Source organism: Petaurus breviceps, unplaced genomic scaffold (assembly GCF_028583685.1).
Source record: "Petaurus breviceps papuanus isolate PSGF00001 unplaced genomic scaffold, PetGlider_PUasm1.0 213, whole genome shotgun sequence".
Taxonomy (NCBI): domain Eukaryota; kingdom Metazoa; phylum Chordata; class Mammalia; order Diprotodontia; family Petauridae; genus Petaurus; species Petaurus breviceps.
Window position 1 is genome coordinate 1038417 of NW_027185860.1, and position 24106 is coordinate 1062522.

A 24106-nucleotide genomic window follows, 5' to 3' on the forward strand; every position below is an offset into this window, starting at 1 on the left:
GAATTATACCATTATAAGGAACTGGTAGTATTGATTTAAAAACAAGCCTGAATTATATCACGAAGAACATAATTTCTCCCTTCAGTAGACAGATTGTAATGTATTTCTAGTCAATCACGTGGTATTTTACTATTAGTGTGGAGCTATACTTTAATTGTATTTTATTAATCTAGTGGAACTGAGAAAGAAACATTTATGTTGAGAATGAAACAGATTAATAGACAGCAAGAGACCAGTGCTGATTTCAATATTTTCCTGTTCATACTAATTCTCCCTGAGTACTTGAGGTAAGCAGGGCTCCAATTTCATTAAGTACTATCTGTATATATTTTTTTCATGAATATGACCAAAAGTGAAATAATTCTGTTATGTCCATAGTAGTTCTATAATCCTCTGGGAGACTATGGAAATAATGCTTCTTTTTTTAAAGCTGTATAATCTAAATGTGATCTTCAGTTGCTGGGGGTCAATCTTACAGTTTCAATGATTAACCTTCCTTCTCTCTAGACAACTGCTATATGGAGAAGAGAAGTTTTGTTTGAGGTCTCAGTCTGGTAGTAAGCAAGAGTGAAACTTCATCCACTTAATACAGATCAGTAATTCATCTGTAAATTATAATTTTAAAGAAGAACTTGGACACTAAGAAGTAAAGAGACCCATGGACACATATCTCATATATCATAGGCTAAATATGAACTCAGTTCTTCCTGGTCTTCTAGGCACTATGCCATGTTGCCTCTAGGAGGAGAGAATATGGAACAGAAATAGTCTAAATCTCTTTTCCTGTCCTGTAACATTACTAAAAACAATTAGCATAGGCTTGTGGTCAATGTGAGGAAATTCATGCCATGAATCACATTGGGTTTTATTTTCTCTAGAGCTAGAGTTTAATTCAATCCCCATAACCCTTTGTTTTGGGAAGAGAATCAGGTTCATAAAAAGAAAAATTTCAAAAACCAAAAACATATTAAAACATCTATTGTTTGTTTCTTTCTTTCTTTTTTGCTTTTTTGAGGGGGAAAGGCAGGGCAATTGGGGTTAAGTAACTTGCCCAAAGTCACATGGCCAGTTAAGTATTTGAGGTCAGATTTGAACTCAGGTCCTCCTGACTCCGGGGCCTGTGCTCTATTTACTGTGCCACCTACCCACCCCTATAGTTTCTTTTAACGTTCAATAAGTTTTTGACTCAAATTCAAGAAGCTAGTACCATACAATTCTAGATGTGAATGATTATCCATACTAATAATAGCGACATAGAGTCTTAGAAATCAAATGGATTTTACAAGTCAATTTGTCCAACTCTTTCATTTTACAGATGAAGAACTTAGGGCATAGAAAATTTAATTACTTAATAACAAAGTCAATTAATGCTGGATCTGGGAGTAGATTTCCAGTCTTCTGATGATTACTCCATTGTTCCAAATTGACATAAACAGCTAAATGAACCCTTGAAACATCTCCAATATATGTCTCAATTATACCTTAAATTACAGCTGGACAGGTCCCTGGGTATTTTCTAGTTCTAGATTCATATCTATTAGGAAGCTTAGAGGACATCCAACTACCACCACCACCACTCTTACCACCACCACCACTCTTTCTCCTCCTCCTCCTCCTCCTTTTTTTTACAGATGAGGAAATGGAGGTCAATAGAGGTTAAGGGATTTGCCCACAGTTCCATACCTAATAAGATAGAATTTGAATCCAGGTTATGCTGACACCAAGTATATTATTCTGTAAACTACACCATATCTCCTTTCAAGTAAATTTTAAAAAGCATATTTCAATAATGCAAATGCTCTATAAAAATTCTGTAAACAAGATACAAATAACATAAAGCTAATTTTAAATTTGTGTATAATCCCTAATATAATGTCCAAAGTGAAGGAACACATTCTGTGAAGATACACATTAACTCTTTATTTTCCACTTTTTATTACACATGCATGCTGCGTATAAAGTTATTTCTATACCTTCTACATCTAAATTAGTTCCAGTTTTTAAGAATATATTTTGCTTTAAATTTAATAGCTTACAAAGAGATGCACAGTATTCTAAAAAACAAATAAACAAACTAGTGAATGGAAAGTTGTCTATTACCAGTGGTGCATGTGAGAAGAAACAAAGGTTCCTAACTCAAAAAAGGAAGAAAGGAAGAAAGAAAGGAAGGAAGGAAGGAAGGAAGGAAGGAAGGAAGGAAGGAAGGAAGGAAAGAAAGAAAGAAAGAAAGAAAGAAAGAAAGAAAGAGAAAGAAAGAAAGGAGAAAAAGAAAGAAAGAAGAAAGGAAGAAAAAGGAAAAAAGAAAAAAAGAAAGAAAGAAAGAAAAAGAAAGAAAGAAAGAAAAAGAAAGAAAACAGAAAAATTGAAAAGATAGGGGCATTAGTGTGTTGCTATCTTAATATTCAGTGGCAGGAAAAGATCTTTAATCTGCTTTGGGATTAACTCATTTTACTTCTCTTAGACCAAGGTTTTTCCATCTGTAAAATGAAAGCATAGGACGAATTAATCTCTAACTTAATCCTTCCTAGTTCTCAGTCTATGACTCTATTATTTTTCACATTTAGAATAGCATAGTATTAATCTAATGAATTTGATTCAAATATTTGTTTGAGGTTAAAAGTACAAATATTTCCATCATTTCTTTAGAATACCTCATGTCACACTTGAAACCTTATGCTATGGCCACTCCTACTGAATTTATTTTATTAAGAATTTATTTATTTATTTATGAGAGGCAGTGTGGAGAAGCAATACGAGAACTTGCATTGAAGTTGGGGGTAGCCAAGTTCAAGTTCTGCCTCTGAGACATAGTTGTGGGCCCTTGAGCAAGTAACTTAACCTCTCAGTGTCATACAGTCAGCTTGATTTGACTCTAAGTTGGAGAAACAGTGTTCTCTACATGGAGGAAATCACAACTCTAGTTAAAAAAAGTACATTTAGAAATCAATTTTCTTTGCAGAGAAATGCTTAATGAAATGTCCCAGAATTACCTCATAACCATTTTTCCCTCAGAAGAAACAAGAAAACTCACTATTATAATGTTAGTATTCAGTGCTAGAAGGCTGCTTTTCCCTATGGAAGGCTATAGATACCACATCACTGAAGAGTGTAAAAGGCTTCAGCATGAAAGGTGTTGGATTTTAGGAATTCCATCAACTAGTAGAATTAAAGAGTAGCCATAATAGAGATGCAAGGGAAGTAAGTGATTTGAGAAACCACGGGCAGCAGCTTAATGTGAAAGAGAATCTACTTTCCTCCTTGCATGGCAGATAATCAATATAAATCTTTTCTTTCATTTCATTCTGTTCTTCCATTCTTCAAGACATAACACTGCACTAAAGTAAAGAGCCAGGAGTTTTAACAGATGAAGGTATCCTGCTTAATTTATCTCATAGCACCCCCCACCACCCAGCAAAAAAAAAAAATGAAACTAGATGAGAAAATAGATTCACTATTATTTAGGATATTTTTTATAGGGGGAAGGCAGGGCAGTTGGGGCTAAATGACTTGCCCAAGGTCACATGGTTAGTAAGTGTTAAGTATCTGAGAACGGCTTTGAACTCAGGTCCTCCTGACTCCAGGGCCATCCCATATTTAGGATATTTTTAAAAGCACATTAAAAAAAAACTCAACAAAAGTGCTTCAGATCTAGTTTTAATCTCTGGATCTTCTGGGGAATTTCAAACTTAGCCTCTTAAATGTCTATGATCTTGCAAACTTCAAAAGGTCAGAATAGCAAAACACCATGGTCCATGCCTAGATTTGTCAGAATGCAAACAGTGAGTAGGAATGTTCAGCATGACCTGTTTGAGCCAGCATGGATTCAGATTCACCAAGAAAGTTAAAGGGATCCATCCATTGGCTATCCCAAATCTGAAGAGAATTTAGTGAACTTCGTAAGAATGAATGCTAATATATAAAGTGCTTTAAGTTTGAGCAAATGCTACCCAAGGACCAAAGTAGAATAGGGGAGAATATACCCTCAGGTATTAAGGAACGATACTTTATAACTTTTGTTCATATCATATCTTTGCATTAAACATCCTTTTTGTGATATTAATTGGTTAAATGAAACTTGGGTTCGAATCACTGTTGATCAACATTGAGAAAAACACGGGAATGGGCCTCCAGTTTATAGCATTAGAGAAATACACTCCCAACCGTTCAGGGATGCCCCTAGAATCCTGAGTGATAGTTATAGTCAGCAGAGTGTTGGGCCCCAGTTTATTTTGAGAGGGAGGACTATGATAAGAACACTCAGGAAATATAAAGACTATCATTTTTAAACCAGTTGTCACAAACATCAATTAATTTTTCAGCTATGAAAGCTTAGAATGGCACTAAGACTTTTGGGGCATCCTATATTCTATATCCTGAAGTAAAACCTCCAAAAAATCAGGTGATCCATAAACTCTATCTGAGTAATAGTAGTCCTGTAGATAGACAGTAAAACTGAAAAAGATGGAAGTGTCAGACCAACTTTTACCAACTAATTATGAAGCCTAAGATTTTCATTGACAGTATGCTGTCAGTGAGGGAGAGGCTACTCTATAGGAATTGCACTCTTGACATTAAAATTATAAGCGAAATCAAGGAATCCTTTGAAATTTTAGCAGATTTTAAAAGAAAATCAACCTAGTATCAAAGTCCATACTAAACCAGATGACTTAGAGTCATGCTAATAATCCCTAACTTCTTTAAATTTTATGAGATTTGATTTTAACTAGAAATTACACATCATCTTTTCGATCCCTTTTGTCAGCATCCTCATCTATAACAATGAATGGCAGGGCAGAATTATCAATAAGTCTCTTTCATATGACCAATCTATCAGTATGACAGTGAGGTGTCTTGTTAGTTTAGTTGTTTACAGCACTATGTTAATGAGGCTAATAAGATGAAGGTCAAAGGTTTACTCCCCATGAGGCCACTTGGATTCACTCAGTTCCATGACCAAAGAATGAACCCAGGGGCAATCAGACAAGAAACCACAGCTAAATCAACACAAATTCATCATTACCAGTGGAGGTAAAAAAACAAACAACCCAAACTCAGTTATCTTATCTTCATATCACATACAAAGGGTAGTGCATGATACATTTGCAATAAACTAAGACAACATATGGGGGTGGAATGTCACTAGGACACCAAGCTCCTGCCTATTTAGTTTAAGAAGGATGACAATGTCTAGAATAGGCTTGGATAGCATTATCATCAGGCACTGAAGAATGAAGCATAGCAGGGGAATTCTGTATCTTTATTTCCAGAGAGACATTTTTTCCCACAGCACCAAATATAATCAATGTTCTCTCCATTACTAAAGCCCAGATCGTCTTTGTACACATCTCTCTAAAGAGATAGGAAAAAAGCAGGTGCACTGTTATCTGCATTTCACTGTCCTTGCATATATTTGTGTCACTGAAATAATCTCACTTGATCGTGTTCATCTTTGATCTGTCTGTTTTCATGTTCAGGTGGTTACAGCTCTGCCATATTGGCCACTTTGTATCAGCCCCAACAGGATAGCCTCCTGAGGATTCATATCCTTTTCAACACATTCAGTTATTCGTTCAGTCTTTCATTCCATAACCTACATCATACCTTGCCAGCTGTAACATTCACAAGCACAATGCCAACTATTAAGACTCTTTTACTACTTAAATTTTTTGATTATTCCGGTGTATGCTATATAGCATATGTCTGGCATGGTAGACCTTATAGAAACTCTCTTTGATTTACTATTTCCTCTCTCATATCAGTCCCATTAGCTAGACTGAGGTGATCTTTTTGTCGTGTCTTCGGGCATTCTGTCATTTCACAATGTATTTTGAGTATCATTACCACACCATATACGGGTATAGGCTCGAGTAGCAGGTAACAAAGTGAGTGCAGTAACATGCTTCAACAGCTCATTGCTGGAAATTCCTATTTTGAATAATAAATTGTCTTTTGTCATATTTACATGTACTCTGAACAACAGTATTTGATCTAATGGTATGCGTCCCCAAGGAGAGTTTGAGCAATTAGCTGGTAGGATTCCACCATTATTATAGTTTGTATCTGACATCTTGGTAGTTTATCACTAGCTTACATGCTGAGTCAAACTTAGTTTTTAACATGCTAAAAAGACTGATGAGCCTATTCTTTTTTTTTTGCTTTTTTTTTTAGAGGACAATTGGGGTTAAGTGACTTGCCCAAGGTCATGATGAGCCTATTTTTTTTTTAATGCAATTGGGGTTAAGTAACTTGCTCAAGGTTATACAGCCAGGTGTTTCTGGGTGTGGTGCTGAGTGTCTGAGCCCGGGATTCGATCCCCAGGTCATCCCGACACTGGAGCCGGTTCTCTTACTCGCTGAGTCACCTGGCCACCCCCATGATGAGCCTATTCTTCAAAGATGGAAAACTCCTTCTACATAAGATCATTGTTGAATATTAAGGTATCTGGTATATTGCCTTCTTATTGTTAAAAAAGGCACTAAAATTTTGTTCCATTGACTGTTACTCATTTTTTTATACTCTCCAAGGGCAACTTTTCTTCACCAGCTCTATATATAAAAGGAATGAGATGAGTGGAACAGGTGGTTGTTGTGTTATGACAGAAGATTTTTGCACAAATCATATTTGACTCTATTGTCACTCTCTAAAGACATACTCCAACGGAGTGCTGGGTTTTTGGTTGTTAATTTGGGGGTTGGGGTTTTTTTTGGTGTGAGGATACTTTTTTTCTCCCCTGGAGGTGATTAGCATTAAGTGACTTGCTTAGGGTCACACAGCTGGTATGTGTCAAGTGCTTGAAGATGGATTTCAATTTAGGTCCTCCTGGCTCCAGGGTGAGTACTCTATCCACTGCACCACTTAACTCCCCCTAAAGATTTACTCTGAACCCTCATTGAGGCATAGCAGTGTCCATGGGTTCTATGTCAACAGAGAACAAGCAAGGACTACCAAGTTGGAAAGGATTTGTATCCAGCGATGGGCTCTGGGTCAATTGTTTAAGGACCAGTTTAGCTAAATTCAAAGAGACTCATTACAAGGTTGACTTCAGGAAGGACAACTTTTAGTCCTAGAAATGCTAGTAGACCATCTTCTAAGTTATAGAGGAGTTTGAATCTAATACAGTGGAGGAAGTATCCACTCATATTGGTTAATATTATAAAGCCATGAATAACTGGTACTACAGCTAGATGGTACTATGGATAGAACAATGGGATGAAAGTCAAGAAGATATGAATTCAAATATGACCTCAAACATTTACTAGCTGTTAGCTCTTGGCAAGTCACTTAACCTCTGTCTGCTTCACTTTCTTCAACTGTAAAATGGGAAAATGAATAGCATCTATATCACAGGGTTATCATGAGGATCAAATGAGACATTTGTAAAACATTCAGCACAGTACCTGGCATATTGTAGGCTCTTACTAAATGCTTGTTTCCTTCTTTTCTTTCTTCCTTGGGAGACATTAGGTCAGTTTTGTAATTCCATGAGATGTACATGAGGTGTTATATATGATTAAGTTAAAGTATTTTGAATTATGATTTTTAGAAAAAATATCATGCATTAAAACATATGAGAAAGAAAAGAGAGGAATATAGGAAATAATACATAGGGGACAATCCAGAGAATCAATAAAATATTCTTAGATAAGACCGGAAGGTAAAAATAACATCACACTTGTTATAATAATATAGAGGGGAGAACAGAGGCACTGTGAGGAATACTGCCATAAAAGGGTGCAATTACATTATAGGACAGATTCCTCTAGGATTGTGCATGGTGCATGTGGGGAAGAGCTGAATTAAATTGTTGCTGATTACAATGAATGATTCTCTAATTTGGATGATTAAATTTTAAAGATTTTTTAAATAACAGAAAATAAATCAACTTGGACTTACACGGAGCAAAGATGTTGGGCAGTTTGTGAGACAAAAAGTAGAGCTATAAACAGAGGGGCTAAAATTTCCAAACAATTTCAATGACTGAGAGGTGGTGTAGTGTAGTAGATAGATAACTGGCCTTGGAGTTGAGAAGACCTACTTCAAATCCTTCCTCAGATATTAATTGCCTATATATGACTCTGGGCCTGGGTTTTCTAATTTATTAAATGATGAGGCTGAACTCCATACCTTATAACATCCTTTATATTTTTAAATGTATAATCTGTGACTTTTTAAGTAGATATTAGCTGTTTTTAATGATGATGATAAAGATGTTTCAGTCCTGACAGATACATACTTGCTACATGACCTTGCACAATGATTTCTCAGTGAAAACACAACATAGGATCTCAAAATTATAAATGCTTTAATAACTCAGAGATATGTAACGGTGAGGACTGTAGTAATCAGTGGAGGTTTCATGAAGAACAAAGGATCAGCCTAGCATAAACACCTCATTTTACAGATAAATAAACAAAGATCTAGAGAGGTTCAATTACAAAGCAAGAATATACCAAAACCAAATCGAGTGGCTCTTTTATCTACGTGACTCTGGGACTTAGGACATCTTGAATCACAGGAAAAGAGAAAGGAAAGGTTGAAGGAAAGTAACACATAGGGGCATTAATGGAAAGAGTGCTGGATTGGAATTCAGAAAACCTAGGTTGAATACCTGACTGCCACTTACTACATGTTTCCTTAATCTCTCTGGATTTTACTTGCCTCATCTATCAAATCAAAGCTCTGGATGAGATGACTTTGAAGATTCCTTGCAGTTCTACATTTAGGACTCAATGACATTTCATGTGAGGAAAGTCACATGAGTAAAGGCATAAAAGTGGGAATAAGTATTAGACAGTACGCAGATCATGTTAGCATAAAGCAAATGGCTAAATAGTAAAATAAAGCAGGATAGGATGGGCGTAAGGGGAGTATGTGGTGGAAGTCTTGAAAAGTAAGCTTAGCAGTTTTCAGACTAAATGATCTATTATTAATGAAGATTTCCCAGCCCTTTAACAATGTTAGTTGCCATGACAAAGCTATGAATTTTTTTTTAATAAATAGATTAAGCATTGTCTTCTAAGGTCCTTGTGTTCAGCAATGCATGTAGCATAATACACTTGGAAGATGTATGAAGCAGCCAGATGATACCATAGGTACGATATTGGGCTTGGAGTCTGAAAAAGCTGAGTTCAAGCCCTGTTTCAGACATTTACTGGCTATGTGACACTGGGCAAGTCACTTAACCTCTCTGTTTCAGTTTCCTCATCTGTAAAATGGGCACAATAATAACAACACCTATCTCACAGGGGTGTTGTGAGGATCAAAAGAGATAATTGTAAAGCACTTAAAGCAACATCTGGAAAACAATAAATTCTATCTGAATATTAGCTATTATTAAAATGAAATTTAGAATAAAATCATTAAAGAATCTGTGATTTTGCTAACTTCATCAAAGCAGAGTTCAACCTTCAACTTACAAGGAGTAGGAAGTGAACTTAGAGATCAACTAGTACAGAAGTTACCAAACTTATTTGGTCTTCTGTCCACTTTTAAAAAATTACTTAGAACTTCCCTGGAAATCTCTGTCTTTAACCCTTTAACAGTTTAAAAAAACACTTGCATCATTTCCATGGGAAACTAGGTGGCTCAGTGAATAGAGCACTAGCCCTGGAGTCAGGAGAACCTGAGTTCAAATACGGCTTCAGACACTTAACACATACTAGCTGTGTGACCTTGGGTAAGTCACTTAACCCCAATTACCCTCCAAAAAGCCAAAAAAAGAAAACCCAAAAAAACCCAAACAAACCAAAAAAAAGCCCCAAAACTTGCATCATTTCAAAATTATGTGTGTGTGTATTTTAAATGACTCAGTGTTTTGTCACTACAAGTCATTACATGCATATATTCCTTCTGATGCGTGCTGGACTTCCCAATCATCTGCAGCATGCTGGCCTGCCTACACTTGCCTATTAAGACCTATCTCAGACGACCACTCATCAGTATAACTTGCATTTTGTGTTTATTTGGAAAATAATATAATCAGTATGACTTTAACTCTGTTACACAACAGATGAGACATATAAACATGTTTTTTCAACATTTCCTTCTCTTCTTTCCTTGTGCTTCCACTGCCCCCTTATTTTTATTTGATACCCCCAAATTACACCTGAGGCTACTATTCCCCTCCCCCCTCCATTGTGCCAGAAGCCCCCAGGTGGTCGTATCACCCACTTTGGAAACCTATGCTACTAGTCCAACCACCTTTTCTTATAGATATGAAAACTTGGGCATAGGTAGGCAAGTTTCCTAAGACTGCCTAAGTACTCAGGAGTTGCCTAAGGTACCACAAAAGTTCAATTACTTGGCTGTGTCTAGTAAATGTCAGAGGTAGGGTTTGAACCCAGGTCTGCTTGACTTCAAATCTAACACTCTATATCCATAAAATCTTGCTGCCTCTAATAGTATAGTCCTAGATGCTATTGTGAGAATTAATTTGCCATAGGAATGTTTCAACTACTAAAATTCCTCCTGTCACATGGCTGCTTTATATGAGGCATATATTATGTAAGTAAGTACTTCCAAAAGATTATCCTGGCCTGGGTCAGTGGACCTATACTCTAGTGCCTAATCTGATGAAAACTATCTGTGTGACCTTGTGGAAGTCACATTCTCTGGACCTTAGAATTTTCAACCATATAATTATTAGTTTTCTAATGTCCTCTCTGGCTGCAAAATTTCCATGATTTTGTAGCTAATATGTTACTATAGCAGACCCAGGGAAACTAAAAGCCACAGTAATTGTTTTAACATTTCCAGGTAAATGATTATGGGTGCAATTAACAACTTTTGCTTGATTTAGACCTTTTGTTTCTGAAGTCAAAGGGTAACGAAAAGAACTATATCAGTGTAGTTTTCCACACAATTGGGAAAAGCTCACTCTGTAGCTGATTACATGGAACCTCACCTCAAGTTACATTTTCAAATGGTGCATTGCATCTGCTCGATCATCAAACTGCCATGGGATTGTTTTGCTTTCTGGCTTTTTCCTTTAAAGCCCACATGTCACACAGTGGTTGGAATTGTTTTGTGTCATTATACAAAAAAGTTGTATCAAACCTTTCTGGTATTTCTCAGGCTGGAGTCCATCCCTCCATAAATAAAAATAGTCCTTAATGAATTCAGATCCAGCATATGCCAAAAAGTGAACTTCCATTAGCTAAATATATTAACCTCCAAATACTGCGTAAGTATATCATGATCCCTTTCAATTCTACCTGAGTTATTAAGTTTTCCATTTGGACTGATCAACCAATATTCCACAGAGTATAGACATAGCATAAATGTAATTTTTTTTACTTGTGGTTTTGGAATATTTCCTCTTTGTTTTGTGTGCTGCAGTGTTTGTCCAGAGGAGTAAACAGAACAGAGCCTCTGCATCCTCTTAAGGCAGCTGGCTACTGTGTCTCTGCTTTGCCCTCTCACACTCCGCATTATGATCTATACCTCTGGAAACTGCCAACACTGAGCATCACAAAGGATGTGTTGCTTAGGATGGTACAAGTGGTTTGGGCACAGAAAAGAGATACAATGAAAGTGGAAGAGTAAAGGAATGACTGCCATAAACTTGTGATCAAACCTTTCTTAACAAAGCAGACCTTTTCATGATCAGTTTGTGTGTGTGTGTGTGTGTGTGTGTTCTAATTCTTCAGGTTTTGAAAAACTTTAAGAGGTATAACTATGGATTCAAAACATGTACAATGGTAGATAATGCTGAGCCTAATCCCCTAGCAAACTTCACCTCACACATTCATCCTTGCATGATCCTATATTCCTAAAGACAAAATGAATTGAACCATTGAGTTTGAAAGTTGGGAGGAACAGGACTTCTAGCTCAACTTCCTTATTTTGCAGATAAGGAAACCAAGCCTTTAACATAGCTAGCTAGTTGGAAAACTAGAATAGAGAGTCCAGGTCTCCTGACTCCCACTTCTTGGCTCTTTCTAAATCATCTCTTCTAGGTGAAGAGTATTTTTCAGGATGTCTTTTCCTCCTCTAAATCACACAGTACTTATTCTATTCTGGCCCCCAGACCCAGAGATGAGCTGTGCTCCTGCCTCCTGAGTCCCTAAATAATTTCCCTTTTACACCTTTCCACATCTGGACCTATGCTGAAATTAACCCCTTAAATGGTTCCTCTTAAGGAAGGGTGGGGTGAGTGAAAGATTTTTAAATGAATCAGAGTGGACAGGGGACCAAAGGAAGGTGAGAAAAAGAATGCATTGTCAGCACACAGCTGCCTTTCCCCCTGTCCTCCATGTGAGCACGTTTCCTTTATAGGATCACTCACAAATATGAGACACAGCAAGCCAGTTGTATTGGTGAGACAGCTGACAAATACCAGAACCCGCTCCGCAGTCCCGCATATGCAAATTTTCCTCCACATTCCTAGAAGGACTGGAAATCAATCCCCAGATGAAACAAATTCCCACCATTTACAGGGCACATAAATGATCCCATAACAAAACCTACAATTGGGTGAGCCTAGATAAAATCACCAGAAGAAAACCAGAATTGAATGTCATTCAAAGGAATGAGGCAAGTAAAGCTATGCGTGCATTTGGGGATGAGGGAGGCTGCAAGGTCACCCCCCTCCCAGTTAGAAGGAGGTCTGAGGGTCAGAGGGTCAACGACACTATGAAGGGACCCTTGGTCCCCATTCACACATTGACTCAACAAGCTCTTAGTATTAGGTAACCTACTTTTTAAACGTTGTAAAACAAAACAAAACAAAACACCAGGCTTCTCCTTTCTCCCATTTCAAAATTCTACCAGAGAGAAAGTCAAGGGGAGGGGAGGGGAAGAGAGGGGGGGAAGGGAAGCAAAATCGATGAAGTCCATGCGTTCCTCCTTCATTCTTTCCCTTTGCCTCTTCACAATGTTTAAGCTTGTTTTGAACCCAGTAATTGTTCGCCCCAGCTTCTTTCACCTCTCCTCCACATAACACCACCGCACCCCAACACTGTATTACTCAGCTAATACAGATTTGGTTGCTAGAGGCAATTTCCAGGCACCAAGCTGAATTAGTCAGGAGGCAAAGAAATCAAAGCTTACGCCTGTCCCACCCTCAGGACTCCCGCATTTGTTCCACAAAGTAAGACTGGGCCCCTTCGGTGCAGAGAGGTATCTTTCCAGGATGCAGTGCCTTGCACGTCCCTAGCTCATACAGCTCACTGAAGGGAAAGGGAGCTGGGTTTCTGCAGCACTGCAGCAGCAGCAGAGGCTGCAGCAGCAGCAGTAGCCGCAGCCGCGACCGGGAAGCCAGAGCGAGCTGCTGGATCCAGCCCAGCCCAGAGGGGTCTCTGCCTTTCTCTCCCTCTATTGTGTGAGCAGCACTGCAGAGCCTAGCAGCAGCACCGCTCCAACAGGCCCCCCCCTCCCCCAGCCCCCAACCGGCCTTCTGGGGAGGGGGCGGGAGAGGGAGAAAGAATTGTCCCCAGAGGCATGCAAGCACTTCATAAATAATGCACAGGCTCCTCGACTTCCCTGCAATATGTTTCCCAGCAAAATGTCACCAACAGCATTACTTTCCTGCATGCATCATCATACGTGTGTTCTGTGTGTAAAAGATGGGCGGAGAGAGGCACCTTTCCCATTCTCACTTGAAAAGTCAGATCACAAAGGGTTTTTGCAGGAATCTCTCACCTTCTTCGATCAATATCGCATTTCCAAAGACAAAAAGAACATGTAGCTGTCACGATGTAGTTTGCAATATAGTTAGTGAGAAATTTTGTTATTGACGCTCTCAGGGACAGGCATTAACTGTCCAAACAGGCAAAAGTCGCGCAATAAACATAATTATGACTTTATCACGATAACAATAAGATAAGAACAGAAACAAACCAGAAAACGGGATCTCCTCATGCCGGTGGCTTGGGAATAGGCTTCAAGTTTGAGTCCGTTTGTTTACTCCACACCGTTAACCACACAGCACACGCAAGATTACCCTGCAAAGTTGCGTTTGCCCTCCACCGAACGTGCTGCTGAAACTCCGGGGCAGTCAGATAACTATAGCTCCTGTTATTGTCAATGCCACATAAAGGCTCAATGCACCACACACCGCTCCCGCGCCACCGAGCTTAACCCAAACCCGCGTATCAATTAGCACAGGATACACATCCTCAAACTTCATTGTTGAACAATCTCAGTCACCTCAGAACACATAGTCCCAAGCACTTCACTTCTCAGAGCATAAACAAACCTTTAATCCCCAAAATGAAACTTGTTGGATTCCTTCTAGTCAATTTCTTCAGAGTTAAAAAAAAAAAACAACACAACAATTTAGCAATGCACACATGCGGTTCATACATATGTGAGTATATCTACCCATGGATATAGATACAGTGTGTGTATACTCATATATGCACACATACATATACACGCCCCTTCCATCACTTCCAATTTCTTAGCAAACTGCAAATAGTGAATTTAGCACGTATAGCAGAAGACAACACAACCCCACAGCCACACACATACAATCAGATACATTCCATTTGACATCTTAATATTGTCACTCACTTGATTCTTGTTTATTTGGGGCACTTACCCTTAGATAAGACTCTTTATTTTTTTTTTAGAAAACTAGCAGTTCCATGATTCAGATAGTTCTTGCAACTTTCCTGTACATAGAAACCTTTCCGAGTTTAAACGAGGCAAAAGCTATTTGGGACTTTTAAACATTGGGGGAGGGGGCTCATAGGGAGAGGATGAATCCGGATTTCTTCACAATATCGGGACCCTGGAAAAATCCAATCCTTCTTCAGAAGAGAATTCTTTCAGACCCGCTATCTGTATTACTATTAATGCGCAGAGCAGAAGGCATTGCATACAAATAGATCCAAGTATGCGCTTCTATTGGTGGCTGCGGAAGGCCCCTGGGTCCTACTGCCTCTGTCTCTAGGAACTACAAAGCAACACTATACAAGCAGCTTTAGGGAAGAGAAAGGGAGGGGGGACTGGGGAATGTGTTTAATTGATTCATTTACCTCTAGCATTCTAATGCCTGGCTCGATGTTTAACCAAGGAAAAAACCCCACACATTTTAACTCACGTCATGTGATGATCATTTCATATCTGCTTGTGATTGCCAGTGTGTGGGATGGCTTTAAAAATACATAGATTTAAAAGGGGACAGTTTGAGAATATATTCACATCAATAATTTTGCCTGAAAATTCCAACGCATTATTTCATATATGTAAGGTTCAAGTTTTAACAGGGGAAATGTTCTCTATTATACTTTCCTAGATTTCTATTTACCCAAATTGCAATATTGAAAAAAAATACTAGTCATCAAAGTAAAATAACTCATTGAGGGGCAAAATGTATTATTAGATATGACAAATTGAGAATCAGAAGAATTATTAGAAAAATACAATATTTTCTTATTGGTGTTAGTGGTATGTGAATTAACTACTCAACACAGGTTTAAAATGACATTAAAAAGAACAAGAAACATTAAGTTCATTAAATTGTTTTAAGTTCATAATTTAGTATATAGACACAAATATATTACAATAAAAATTGGAAAAAGAAAGACAATATTGGCATAATGAATTAAATATTAGTCATTACCATGTTACTTTTTAAAATCAACCTGTGTATGCTGTCATTAAAAATGCAAATTGGAAAAAAAAATCAAAATTTTTAAATGTACATATAGGAACTGACACTTTGGGGCAACAAAACATCTTATATAAATATTTAAGAAGGATGTTCTTATGAGGTCATATGAACACAACATTATAATTGTACATCGTAATTTGATAGTTTAGACTTAATGCACTTGGCTATAAGGTTTTATATAGACCTGTGACTCTTGACCCTTCATTCTTTGGAAGGTGATGAAAAGGTTTATGAAGAATGCAATAGGTCCTACCTATGTTGATTTTTGATATGATAAAATATGTAATTATGTATATTTCTTTTAGTTTAGCTATGAATTTTCATGATAAACATGAATTTAATGGTAAATTATGTCTTTTAATTTTCAGGTGAATGTTATTAGAAAGTTTTTTTGTTAAATAAAGTAATCGTCAACTCATACATACACTGATAAGACCTGTTTAACATATGTTTAATGAAAATCAAAACATGACAAAAGACTACAGAATATTAAAATGAAGATATTTAAGATATTCATAATACTTGGAAACAGTGCCTTAAATTTTGCAGTGTATTATAAAAGCAATCCTTCCTCTTGTATGCAACCTCTCAGTCCCCATATCAGTAACCCTTGACAACCAAAGTGTTACTTCAAGACTAGAATTCTGTTACTGCCTTTCAGAACTAACTTACAGATTGCATCCTTGTTGGAAGCAGATTTTAACTCTTGGTTGTCTGAACAGTGAAGAAAGAAATCTCTTCCAGTATTTAGAGGATTAAAAAGAAAAAAAAAATCTTCTAATGGGCATGTGCAAAGTTATTACCAAACAGAGGATTAAAAGAAAAGATCCTACTGAATTCCATCAAAATTCATTGGGTGCAATTTCCCATTGTTAATACATTTCTAATGATGCTTTATGACTCTATACTTTCACTTACAATTATTTTGGGGTCAATGTTGAGCATGTCTCAAATTAACCAATATGCTTACTTTCCAAATCTCAAGCTGTTGTTTTAGGGGTTATGACATAGTTTATATTTTTCACAGTCATCAATATGTTCTGTGCAGATTTAAGGGAAAGGGAAAAAAAACATCTCATTTTCAAAGAATTATCAATATGTTTCTCATGAAAAGTTTATTCAACCATATGGAAAATGTAAGGTGCGTAAGGTTCATATTTAATTTTTGTCTTTAAACCCATAGTGCCTAGTTTAGAGCCTTGTACATAGTAGGTATTTTATTGATTTGTATTGATATTTATTTTTAAACAATTGCATCACACAAAGAATTCAACTCTTAAAGTTAACTTAACTAATATAATCATTTCACAATCTAAATGCAAATTAAAAACATAAATAAGAATTCCACACTTGAAGAGAATCCTTTCAAAAAAAGAGAGAATGTGTTTTACCCAGGCAGATTTTACAGGGATTAATAAAATTTGGATATGAAAGGAGTTTAATAGAGAAATTGGGTAGGCAGGCAAACATCTGAACCTAGATGATTATACTCAGTAGTAAAACAATAGAAAAGAAATAAACCAAAGCTAGCCTATTAGCACAATTAAAATGCAATTGCTTGATCAATTAGCACTCTCTCTAAAATAGCCTAATGCAGGCACATAACAAGCTAACTAAAAATTTTAAATCCCATTTTGTGCAGTTTAGAAAACAAGTAAGATTTATACATCTTTGATGAAATGGTTACTGTTTTCTAAAATTATTGTTACATATTATAATTGCTAACATTACATATTAAAGCTTAATAATAATATGTGGATGAATATATAAATAAATACATGTGAAACAATAGTTATTAAATCCTAATAAATATGATTCCTATAGCTATAGGAATATCCTTGATCTATTCTTTGCTATCTGAAATATTGTTGGGCTCCCTTATATTGTCAGTGCAGTTTTCAAGGACAACACATACCATGTCAGAAACTGATTTCCATTATGCCCTTGGATCATGATGACAACACCTTATTGTGGTTAACATGAATATCTATATAAGTTGGAAAACAAGCTAAGCTTGGCACTGTACTGTGCTCCTCAAAAAACCCATTTGGTTTTAAGAGGCAGGTAAACAGTCTGGAAGGAATATAGTATTTTAAAATTTATCTTCAATGTAAAATAATTGTTTCTTTTAAACTACTTGGCTATTCTGTGTATATTTAATATTATTGAAAAAATATAAATTAAAAAAATAGGATTGCGGGGCAGCTAGATGGCACAGTGAATAGAGCACCGGCCCTGGAGTCAGGACGACCTGAGTTCAAATCCGACCTCAGACACACACACACACACACACTCACACACACACACACAAACTAGCCATGTGACCTTGGGCAAGTTACTTAACCCCAATTGCCCTCCAAAAAGCAAAAAAAAAAAAAATAAGATTGCTCATTAGTCTGGAGATCCATTCTAAATTAATATTGAAGATTTGAGAGACAATGAAGTATAATCATCATAGAATGGATCAGAAATCAGCTCAGTACCTATTTGTCAATGCACCAGTCACTTATCCCTGAACCTTACTTTATTCTTCTGTGAAATGGTAGAGGGAGTGAATAATAGTTACATTATTTATCTCAGAATATCACTATAAGGAAAGTGTCTTGTAAACAGTAACATCCTCTGTATATGTGAACTTCCACTATTATTGATATTGACCCAAGTAAAAGGTGACTTAGCAGACACACAGACAATATTAAGTGGTTAGAAATCCAAAGCTGAAGGTGAAGTAAAAGATATGGTGTTCTCAGCTTATATCCTCAAAGTATTTCATTCATGATCGTTCAAGAAATACCCATTATGTACCTATTATAAATAGGACAATATATTAGGTGCCAAGAAAGATTTGAAGACAAATAAGACATCATTTGTGGTAACAAGGAGCTTACAATCTGATAAGGAAAAAAAAACAAACATGTATAGAAATATGGTATAAAATAGAAAAGGATTTCAGAGACTGAGAGGTACCAAACCAAAACGAAAAGAGAATTTTGTTCAGTCATGTCCAACTCTTCATGACCCTGTGGACCATGTCATGCCAATACTGTCCATGGGTTTTCTTGGCAAAGATATTGTAGTCATTTGCCATTTTCTTCTCTAGCGGATTAACCTAGACAGAGGTTAGGTGACTTGCTCAGGGTCACAAGGCTAGTATGTGTCTGAGGCCATATTTGAAATCAAGTCTTTCTGACTCTAAGTCTAGAACTCGATTCATTCAGCTACCTATTTTCCTTTGTCATTTATGCCAACAACAAAAACTGAAATACTGTTGCATACTAGCCAGTGCATCAAAATACCTTCTGATTCATTTAAAAGGCATTTTGACAGCCTATTAAATTACAATACCATGCAACTAATGTTTATGAAGGGCAAGTACCTACTATGTAAGGAGTTGTGTTCTAGATACTGGTGGAAATTAGATATAGAGAGACAGATAGATAGATAGATAGATGATTAAATAAATAAAATTTAGATAAGCCATGAACTTTGCCTTCATGGAAGTGAGAGTCAAATAAGCGGACAATATTCTAATATAGGTAGCAACAATGATCTATATCCTTGGCATACTTATTAAATAGATATGGATTAAAAACTAACAGGTTTCAAGCTCTGAAACAATGTAAGGGTTATGGGATTTAAAGATCTTCCATGCCCCATTGGACTTGCAGACATAGCAGGAAGGGGTGGGGCAAGAGAAGGGGAAGCCAAGTGAGAGTTCCTGAGGTGGCTAGCAGTGGCGGTGATGGCAGCAGCAGCAGCAGAGGCAGTGGCAGCGGCAGCATGAACCCCTTTTTGAGTCAGCCAGAATTTCTGCTAAGGACTCCTGCTGAGGACTGCCAGGGGCCGGAGCTGCTGGGAGCATGCTTCCTGGACGCTGGGTGATTGCTGTGAGTGGGGAGAGGAGGACCTTTGCCTGAGGTAGCCTGTTCTGTTTTAAAGGCTTGAAAATGTGGCTGCTTTCTACTTTATCAACTTGTGCCAATTACATAACTACTCTGATGGCTTTGACTTTCTGTTTTGGGGACTCAGTCTGTTGGTATTTTAACCCCATAGAGAAAGCCTGATATAATTTTGTGACTGATAACTTCATCAGCATACCTGTAATTTCCATAGGCATTGGGAATATTGCATTGCTGATATAAACAAGGAGGAGAAAGTCAAGGAAAAGTAAGTACAATAATACTCTATGTCAGCCACTAAACCTAAAAGTATTATTAGAATGTGGAAAATATAGATCATAGAGAGAAGGAACTAGAAGTTACATGAACTCATGGAGATTGGAACCTCATGGCATAAAAATTTTTGTATGATGATTCCCAGAAATGGAATGTTGAAAATATCTGCAGATCTAATAAAGCAAGAAAGGAAAGATAACAGAGAGAGCTTGCATTTTATTATGCATCAACTGGAATGAAAAAACTCACAAGATATTATTTGATAAGGAAAAAGGTAGGAGTTAAATCCTTTGGTGAAGGATGAAAGAAGAAAAAAACAAATGAGATGACAGTAAGCATTTGTTACAAACAGGTTAGAAAAAATCATATATAAAAAATGCCAACAACTTAATTATGTTTTAAAATATTTTGAAGTAAATTACATATTATCTGCAATATGAAAATCTATAATTAAGAATAAAGCTAATCTTCTTGGTACTTTATCAAACCAATGCTAAATTTTGAGACAAAATGTTTCAACTCAATGTATTGCCATTTGATGTAACTTCAACTAAAGTGGGTGATTTAGAAGAAAAGCAGTCAGTAATGCACAAAATCTAACCTGGAATTTAAAGTTAAATACACTGGCTTTCCAAAGGTGTAGTCTTGAGTGACATAGGCATTTTAAAAAACAATAGAAACAATGAAAAACAATTATCCATTTCATAAGATACAGCTAAAAGTTAGCTAAGTGCATTCACAATACAATTCTTTTCCACAACTACTCATTAATTCATTCATTCATTTAACAAATATTTATTAAATTACTAATTTGAAGGCACTTTACTAGACCATTGGGTATATATATATGCAAGAAAAAGTACGTTGAAAAAATAATTGTGTACTGATAGGTAATTTTTAAAAAGGAAGCTTAATTTGATTACATCTTGGACATAGATTTGGTTTGTAGGGGGGGAAATCAATATTTTCTAAAGATAAAAAAATACAAAGTTTAAAATAATGGTTTGAGAAACAAAGAAATAAAGAAGAAACCACCCTTAAAGATGGAGGACCTAGAAAATTTCTTATTTTCAAAATGGTTGCAGTAAGTCCAAGTCAAGAAAGATCCATTAGGAAACAGAAAGTTTACACACTGTTAAAATACTGAACAAAACAGTGATATTAAGGAAGTGACTGAAACTCTAGATTCTCTGAGAAACTAAAAAGTATTGCAGCTGTATAAAATTCATAATTATTGGTTCAAACACTTCTCCCAACAGTAGCACACAAATTACTTCAAAGTATGTTGCCAGGTACTCCACAAATATAAGGTTGATTAAATCTTTTTAACAGAAGACATTATATTTTTACTACCAAAAGATGAGGATCTCAGTGAACCGTCAATATTAAGACAGTCTATCTCACCCTGGCTAGAAAGGCAAGATTCACTCACAGGTCCATTTTCACTACTGGTGACACGAGAGCTTTAAGTTGTTCCGTTTCTGGCTTGGACTGGATTAGGCAACATGATCATTCCCTATTTCCAAGGGGTCACCATATTAATATCAAATTAACCTCAGACACATAAAATAAACAGATCAGATCAGAACTTCCCAACTCAATAGATCTTCTAGCTTTATGGTCCCTGATAGCTAAGAATGCAGGCATGTGCCACCATGTCAGGTCATTGCATGTTTATATACTTTAGTTTTTTAGTTAATGTATTTAGTTTTAGTTTTCAAAATTGTACCAGCAATGTGATATTCACAGAGCCCACAGCAGCTATGAATATGCTGGTATTTCATTAATCACAAAATGTAACAGGCTCTCTACATGGAGAACAGAATCAAAGCATTTATTCAAATACCAGGAAACCTATTCCCAAAACCAGAAAGTCAAAGTCATAAAAGTAACCACAAAGTTGGGACACATAGTCAATGCTGCAAACACGCACATTCCCAAGCCTTCAAAACAAAACAGGCTCCCTCAAGCAAAGATCCTCCTCTCTCACTCCCTCCCTCAAGCAAGGCTCCTCCTCTCCTCACTCACAGTAGCTCCTCAGCCTTCATGCTGCTCACTCCCAGCAGTTCCAGCTCCCAGCAGTTCTCATTCCTTGTAGTTTTGGCTGGCTCTCAGAAGTTCTCAGCAGCTCTGGCTTGCTTTCAGAAGTTCTGGCTCCCAGCAGTTCTCAGAAGTTCTCAGGATCCTAGCAGTTCTCTCTCTCTCAGCAGTTCTGTTCTCTGTCTCAGCAATTCTGGCTCTCTAGCTTGGGTTTTCCTTATATATGGTATTAGCTCCTCCCTGTTCCACCCCTTCCTGTTACATCAGCAACTTCCTCCCACTATGGGATTCAGAAGTTCTTCATCTTAATACTTGATACAATCAAGAACTTGAAACAAGATGCTTAGTATCATGCCAATACAAGGGGCATGGAAGATCTTCAAATCCCCATTACTATTACAAACATTCACTTTTAAATTTACTCCCCTTCCCTTTCTTCTCCTTTCCTCTATGATGGCATGCAATCTGATATATGCTCTACATATAAACATTTTCACATTAGTCATGTTATTTAGAAGAATTAGAACAAATGGGAGGAATCATGAGAAAGAAAAACAAAAGAAATCAAAACAAAACAAAAAATAAAACAGTCTACTTTGCTCTACGTATAGACTCCATAGCTCTTTCTTTGAATGTGGATGGCATTTTCCATCATGAGCCCTTTGGACTTCTTTTAAGTCCTTGCATTGCTGAGGAGGGCTAAGTCTATCAAAGTCAGTCATGGCACACTGTGACTGTTACTGTGTACAATGTTCTCCTGTTTCAGCTTACTTAACTCAGCATCAGTTCATATAAGTCCAGGTTTTTCTGGTCTGCCTGTTTATCATTTTTATAGCACAATAACATTCCACTACATTTATATACTACAACTTGTTCAGTCATTCCCAAATTGATGGGCATCCCCTGCATTTCCAGTTCTTGACCACTACATGTGGGTCCTTTTCTCATTTCTATAATCTCATTGGGATATATCCCTAAAATTGGTATTGGTGGGTCAAAGAGTATGCACATTTTTATAGCTCTCTAGACATAGGTCCAAATTGTTCTCCAGAATAGTTGGATCAGTTCACACCTCTACTAGCAATGAATTAGTGTTCCAATTTTCCCATATCATTTAGAAATTTTATCATTTTCCTGTTTTGTCATGTTAGCCAATGTGATAGGTGTGATGTGGTACCTCAGAGTTGTTTTGATTTGCATTTCTCTAATCAATAGTGATTTAGAGAATTTTTTCATATGACTATAGATAGGTTTAATTTCTTCCTCTGAAAACTACCTGTTCATATCATTTGACTATTTATCAATTGGGGAATGACATGTATTCTTATAAATTTGATTTGGTTCTCTATGTATTTTAGAAATGAGGCCTTTATCAGAGACACTAGTTGTAAAAAATTATTTCCCGATTTTGTGTTTCCCTCTTAATCTTGATTGCATTGGCTTTGTGTAAAACCTTTTCAATTTAATATAATCAACACTATCCATTTTGAATTTCATAATGTTCTCTATCTCTTGTTTGGTCATAAATTCCTTCATTTTCCATAAATCTGACAAATTATTCCTTACTCCCCTAACTTGCTTATACTATCAGTTTTTATATCTAAATTGTGAACCCATTTGGATTTTATTTTTGTATATGGTGTCAGATGTGTGGTCTATGCCCAATCTCTGCCATACTATTATAGCAGCAAGCACCCCAGCATCCCCAGGGTGGCTGCCAACATATGTTCTTAGATTTGCTTTTTTAAAGGAAAGCAACTCAAAATGGGTTAACAATCTTGCTTTAATCAATCAAACATATATCGTTTACCTAGTTCAGGGGAAAAAGGTCAGCACCCTGAACTTCAGAATATACAGAGTTTACAAGCATAAATTACAAGAACATTTCAGCAGACAGGCTTCCAAACTGTCAAACCCTTACATATATCCATACCTAATCACAGTTACCAGAGAGGGAAGCATCAACATCTGGGTTGTCAAAGCCGGGGGGCTCTCAACAGCTGCCCAGAGTCTCATCTGGTCAAATCACACAACACTTCTCAAAGTGAGCCCCAAAGCAAAGCCTCACATCAGGGCTTATATAGCCTTCTCCTGGCTCAGAGAATGTAACAACTTTCTTGACCCACTGCCCAATCACAAAATATCTCCTGAGAAACCACAGGCTCCAGGTGCACTTAACCTAGGGGCAGGGAAGATCTTTAAATTTACATTCCTATAAAAACTTTTTTTCCAGTTTTCCTGGTAGTTTTTGTCAAATACTGAGTTTTTATCC

At 36.8% G+C, this 24106-nt stretch overlaps 1 protein-coding gene across 4 annotated transcripts in view; it reads right to left on the reverse strand.

Moving 5' to 3' along the window:
* The window catches only part of LOC138165581 (roundabout homolog 1-like), a 957778-nt gene extending 942849 nt beyond the window's left edge, over window positions 1-14929 (reverse strand). Inside the window, exon 1 of one of the 4 annotated variants that reach the window (XM_069093911.1) lies at window positions 14543-14929. The gene's annotated coding sequence lies outside the window, so the exon portion shown is untranslated. Of the gene's footprint in view, window positions 1-13839; window positions 14486-14542 lie in introns of those variants that run through there. The other 3 variants (XM_069093909.1, XM_069093912.1, XM_069093910.1) reach the window with 3 other exon arrangements.
* Window positions 14930-24106: the final 9177 nt, after the last annotated feature.